Source organism: Orbicella franksi, chromosome 1 (genome assembly GCF_964199315.1).
Source record: "Orbicella franksi chromosome 1, jaOrbFran1.1, whole genome shotgun sequence".
In the NCBI taxonomy this organism is placed as follows: Eukaryota; Metazoa; Cnidaria; class Anthozoa; order Scleractinia; family Merulinidae; genus Orbicella; species Orbicella franksi.
The window spans coordinates 13,622,521-13,629,060 of record NC_138145.1 but is presented as its reverse complement, the minus strand read 5'-3'; the positions used below and the strand labels follow the sequence as shown (position 1 = coordinate 13,629,060).

At 41.1% G+C, this 6,540-nt stretch overlaps 1 pseudogene across 1 annotated transcript in view; it reads left to right on the top strand.

Annotated features, from left to right (window-relative positions):
• Nucleotides 1-4,910, top strand: part of LOC145476717 (uncharacterized) — an 11,299-nt pseudogene extending 6,389 nt beyond the window's left edge. The window contains exon 3 of the transcript XR_014047346.1: nucleotides 85-4,910. The product of XR_014047346.1 is annotated as an uncharacterized LOC145476717 (transcript). The remainder of the gene's footprint in view (nucleotides 1-84) is intronic.
• Nucleotides 4,911-6,540: the final 1,630 nt, after the last annotated feature.

Below are 6,540 nucleotides of genomic sequence, written 5' to 3'. Positions count from 1 at the left end.
AAAACGTTTAGGGTGTGGGACGAAGAAGGTTAAAATACATGATGATGTCCCACCGAAACCGATCGTCGTTTGGTTTTTCCCTAGAATGTTTCATCCAGATGCATAGTGATCCTTGGAAGCTGAAATATTTTGACTTCAGTGATTTCATTAGTTCATCCAGAGCGGAATTCATTGGACGTCAGTGGTTATACCGTGAAATGGAAAGTGAATTGCATCATAATAACAAACTTGGTGTGTTAATAACAGGAAATCCAGGCTCAGGAAAGTCAGCTTTTCTGAGTAATTTACTTTGTTCAAGCACATCCAGTCCAATTATTCATAACAGAATCCTCGGTTATCATTTCTGCATGCATTTCAACAAATGGACAAGAAGTGGTGCCAATTTTGTTGGAAACCTTGCAAATATGATCGCCCTGCGAGTCATTGAGTACCGTCGGGTCATTTTGACCGATCTCTCTGTCCGTGGAGTGCTGAATAAGGATTGTTCTCAAGACCCAGAGTGGTGTTTCGAGCAGGCAATCCTGACACCTTTTAAAAAACTTAAACAACAGCCTATCGAACCATGGTATATTGTAATTGATGCGTTGGATGAATGCACGGATGCTAAAGCAGAGATTCTGAACATACTGAAAACCAAAGCTCGACGATTTCCTAGGTGGCTGAAACTAATCGTCAGTGACCGTAATGTTACCTCCATCGTTGCAAGCATGGATGAGTTGCAACGACTAGATCTGCGATCCGACGATGGAAGAAATCTTGAAGACATTGACACCTATATATCTTTAAAGGTGTTTCCATTGAAGGAATCCATAGTACAAAGGATTAAGATAGCCCTTGCAATTACCGACAATGAGGCACCAACACAGAACATTGTTTCAAATCTTGCCAAGAAAGGCCAAGGACACTTTCTGTTTGTTAAAGTAGTACTGGACTTGTGGCTTGCATCAACAGAAAGTGTTACATGGGATACTTTTCCCAAGACCCTTCACAGTTCATATCAACTGTACTTTGAACGAAAGTATGGCACACCAGAATGTTTTCAGTCTCTGCGACAAATTTTCGAGGTCTTAGCTGCAGCATATGTACCCCTTACCATTCATGAAATGCACTCACTGCTCAGGCTTGACAATCCAACTCTTGATCTAGAGTACGAACTAATGCCGAACCTTGACCGGGTGTCTTTGTTCTTGTGGCATGGATCAGGAGACGGCTTTATTCGAATTTATCACGCCTCTTTGTCTGAGTGGCTAACCAGTAAAACCAACAAAGGAAAGTTCTATTACATTAAGAAACAAAACGGTCATAACCGTCTTGCAAGGTACTATCTTAAGAACGCTGTTATAAGCAATTCACCACTTAAACCAGACGAGGCTTTTCATCTGGCAAGTCATATTGCTGAAGGGGGCCTGGACAAATTTATGGTTGAACAATTTCTGTCGCTCCCCTCAAGCCGCATCAACACCACTGACCCTGTGACCCGAGCAACGGCACTTCATCACAGTTCAAGTTCATTTAATGCAGATCTGACTTGGCTTATGGTGCACCACTTTTCTGACGTTGACTGCTTAGATAAACATCAGCGCACGCCTTCCTTTATAGCGGCAATTTCGGGGCGTTTAAATAACTTGAAATGCTTGATTAGAAGAGGAGCTAACCTAAGCCACAGCATTAAGTATCTAGCTGCCGAAATTTCTTCTAATTCCGACGATCCCGTCAGTGAATGTAAAAGAAAGTTGTGCGGGTATTCACTACTGCACGCAGCCGCTCAAGAAGGTAACACTGACGTTGTAAAATTTCTTATTGGTCACAAATTGAATATCACGAGGACAACGGGAGTTAACAACACTGCATTGCAGTTAGCAGCAACAAATGGGTACCTTCAGACCGTCCAGGCTCTCAAGGAAGCTGGCGGGGCTCTGGATGGTGTCTCACTACATCATGCGGCCGCTAGGGGTCACAACAGTGTGGTACAGTATCTACTGAGAGAAGGAATACAAGACGATTGTGTCCACGATATTCCTTCCACGATGTTTTCTGATCAAGAGGACAGCGAATTAAAAGCATCCAAAATACATAAATGTGACAATCGTCACCTTTACTTACGTGAAACAGCTCTTCATGTGGCAGTCAGGGGAGGTCATCTTTCTGTAATTGAGTCATTGCTGAATGAAAACCAAAGTGCTATTAACTGCACAAATTCCGCGGGTAGACGCCCACTTCACGAAACTGTGCAGACAAACAATTAGAACACACTGGAAGCACTTGTAGCATTAGGAACGAATACCTCTGTTCAGTGCGACACTAAAATAGCATCATCAACACAGTTTGAACCCTCCCTTCCGTATAAAGTTGCTCAAGATCATTGTCCGTGTGGTTTTTCTCCTCTGTACATTGCTGCTATGTATGGCTACCACAGCACCGCTGAGCTGCTTATCAAATATAGAGCGAATGTAAATGCAGGTGATTGTAGTGGCGCAACTCCTCTCCACATCGCCTCCTGTCATGGATTCCCATCACTTGTGACTCTCCTGGTTGAAAATGGGGCAGATATCGATGCAGCAAGTCTGAATGGGTCGACTCCCCTTCACAGTGCAGCGGTATGTTACGCGAACTGAAAGCCATTTTTCGTCCCCTGTTCGAATTCGGCTGCAATTACTATGCCTCTGATAATAACGGAATGACAGCTTTGCACTACGTTGTGAAGGATATAGATTTCGTTGATTCTGAGTATCTTATTGATTTGTATACCAGACAACCAAAAGACTGGATAGAAGATGTGAAAGGTGTCTCTCGAGAAACAGCTTTAAGTTTAACGAATGAAAAGTATCCCTGGTTAGAAGCATTTGTTGAGCTTGTGGTATGTTCTGCTACAACGGGGGCACTCCAAGATCCTTTGCTTCCCTCGAGTATTGATAAGAAAACTCAAACAGTGTGAGATAAATTAGCGCAGAAAACTAATGTTTCAAAAATTTTACTAGGAACCAATCAATATGAACGTCCTCTATTCCCATTAATATTATTAACTCCTTACGGTTTTGCATACGATTTCACTATCAATGAAAACCTAAAAACCCAAATTGAGCTTCACGATCCAACCAAGATTCTAAGATATATCACGAGATTTCTGGTGAAAACATTTCCAACCATGTTTCCAGAGTCGACGAACTGCTCTTCTTTATTGAGCGAGGTGGCTTGCAATTTCGTTTATACCATGAACACGGCATTAAAATTGGGTCTGGATGTTAACTGCCGCGATGTGTCAGGAATGACTCCTCTTCTAGTATATTTACGTACAGGTGGCCGACGTATGTCCAAAGTCCTAGTGAAACATAACGTAGACGTGAAAATCACCTGTGGAGATTCCTTTGAGAATTCAGTCTTCCACTTAGCCTCGTATCACAAGCTGCATTACGTTCATTACCTTTCTGAGTTTTTACTGAGTAAAGACAACTGGAAGAAATATCTACAAACAGAAAATGCAATATTTGACTACTTCATTGATAGATATGAATATCAAAACTAAAAAGGACATGTTGAAACTATCAGAACTGGACACGGGCCATTGACCTTAGCGATTCTGTCTCACCCAATGGGAGCTAACGTCATTGACGAATGTTTCGATGCGGAAGGCTATAACGCCCTTCACAGGGCAGCTCAAGGAGCAAATTTGATTGCCATTCACAGGTATCTCTCCTTAGGAGCTAACGCCCTACTTAAGAATTCAAACGGCTTTTCATCGTTATGGTTGTCAGTATTATATGCTGTCAAATATCGACTGCTCTTGAGTCTTCATATACCGAGTGAATTAACAGCCCTCGAGGTGGAAGTTGCTTCTTGGTCAGCCTTAGCTCTTCTGGATCATATTCTTAAATACACCACCATTAATATAGGCTGTGATAGAAGTCGTTCAGATCTGACTCCGAAAGTAAACGTTCTAAGAATGTCCACATTCCTCGACTAGCAGCAATGTGGACATTCGTAGAACGTTTACTTTCGGAAAAGAGAGTCGTAGGCATTGATGTAAACTGTCCAAACAAAGATGAAATTACTCCAGTGTACTTGGCCAAGTTCTCTGGTGGCGACTCTTGTGATTGGGGCAGTCCATGGTGCAAAGTTGTTGGTGTAATACAGCGTTTTGGTGGAAATCTCCACCAAAACCGAATACTTTCTCGTCAGTACCATTGACAACAGGTTTACTACAATGTTACACCTTCGTCTTACTAAACAAGAAATGGCGCTTCTGCAGGACCCTGGACGTCTTGATTGCCAAAATTATACAACAATGGCTGTTGTCAACCTTTTAAGAGCATATGATGATTTTGAAAGAATCTCCAGTGAATATCAAAACAAGAGAGAAGAGTGTGCATTGTTTAAGGAAGATCGTCCGACTAAAAATCTTGGTTTGCCTCACCTTGCCTATTTACTGCTGCTCATTGATAGGCAGAAGCAAAGATAAGCCTCCCCCTTTTTAATTTGAGACTGCCTTTCAAGCTCTCTTGATGACGAAATCAAACAAATTGACGAACTCCTTTTAACTACCATTAAAAGCCATTCAGAAGAAGCCACGGAAGATTTCCTAAACAACTGGGAACGTCAGATGTCCAAGATTCAACTGAGAGCCAGGGAGGATCCTATGTTCCTTGGGGTTATCAGGTGCTCTTTTTGGAACCAAAAAAAGATCTTCACGGAACGTATTTCATTTACAAACAATATCTAGAATTTGTTTTGGAAGACTGGTTTCAAATCCGTTATTAGTAGAACACTGCCATGCTTTCTGGGGAAGATGGACACAGCGCTGCGCAATTTTGAGACAGCTTTAAACTGTGACTGGCGAGCAGTTAGTGTTAAGTATGTACAACTTGAATTCTATTTGCGCAACATATGGTACATTTGGACCCTCCATCAAACGTCTCTACAACTACTTACCTCCGATTTTCGTTCACGTCGAATTAAAGACGTTCTTCTACAACCATCAAACGGATAGCTAGAACTTAGGTTGAGGTTGGCATCAAAGCAACAAAGTGACTCGTTTAAATATCTCGAGAGTTTAGTATTTACGAAACCACCACTGTGGGAAAACAAAGACAAGAGGTTTTACGAGTAAAGGGTCTAGGGAAACCGCTCTCGAAACGTTGTCTTCCCTGCCCCCATTTTGAGTAAGTATTTAAAGACCCGTCGTTTGAACACCTTGGGTCGCCCACTTTATGGGAATTGCTCACTTAGCAAGGGCTTAGTTTTCCTGATAAAAATCAAAGGATGTACCAGATGAAATATACAAACAGTGCATTCTCTTTTAAACGGTTGTCTAAATAGCTAATATTGATATGTATTCCTCCGTTATATATGTATTGATATGTATTCCTCCGTTATACTTTTGTATAAATATCTAATATTGATAGGTCAAAATAATGTCATTTTGAACTTTTTTTCTTTATATGTATCCCTCCATTATACTTTTGTATAAATAGCTAATATTGATAGGTCAAAATAATGTCTTTAAAGCCTGACTTTTTTTCTTCATATGTATTCCTCCATTATACTGTTGTATAAATAACTAATATTGATAGGTCAAAATAATGTCTTTAAAGCCTGACTTTTTTTCTTGATATGCATTCCTCCATTATACTTTTGTATAAATAGCGAATATTGATAGGTCAAAATAATGTCACTTAGACTTTTTTCTTGATATGTATTCCTCCATTATAGCGGAGCTCCTGCGCGCCGAAGGCGCGCGAGCGGAGCCCCATACCTTAGAAAATTTGGTAACCCATCGATCTGAAAAATTTTTGGTTGTCACGTGACTGTCCGTACGTACGTCCGTACGCTAATACCTTGAAAACTAAGAGAGTAGCACCATTACCATAGCTACATCTTTGATTTTGGGCGTCCACGCTATTGTTAATTGACAGCTGTCACAAGCTATCCGCTGACCAGTATCACGTGACTATATCGCGGGCTCAGGTTTAGAGCTCATCGAGGTTGCGTGTTTTTTTAAAGTTGACCGCTGACCAGTTACTGGTTTACCGATTGGATCGCGGGCTCAAGTCACGTTATTTCTCTGGGGGAGAAAAAAGGAGTAGTCACAGAGGCAAAATTTCGGCGCAAATTAACCCCTGGCGCGTTGTTGACTTTTCTTTTGACATATTCTTTGTACAATCGTCTCTTGGAAAGTCCCTGATATATTGCGTACGTAATTTCTCCAATCTTGGTTAGGATTGTTGGGTATAGTTTGCTAAAATGTAACTGGAAAAAATAGCAAAACCACACGCTGAACAATTACATGCTCACAAATGATCATTTTTTGAATTTCTGATCCAAGAAAAAATAATTCTCTCTATCCTTTATCGTCAGTTATTCCAATCAGGAGTTCCGCTTTTAGGCTTGGCTAAATCTATATATTACTTTTGTATAAATAGCGAATATTGATAGGTCACAGGGGCGGGGGAGAACACTCTGCGACGCCTGGCACTTTTTGTGTATCTGAATCATCCAACAAAAAATGACGTCACATCCAGTAAAAAAGAGCGCTGAGCGGCAAAA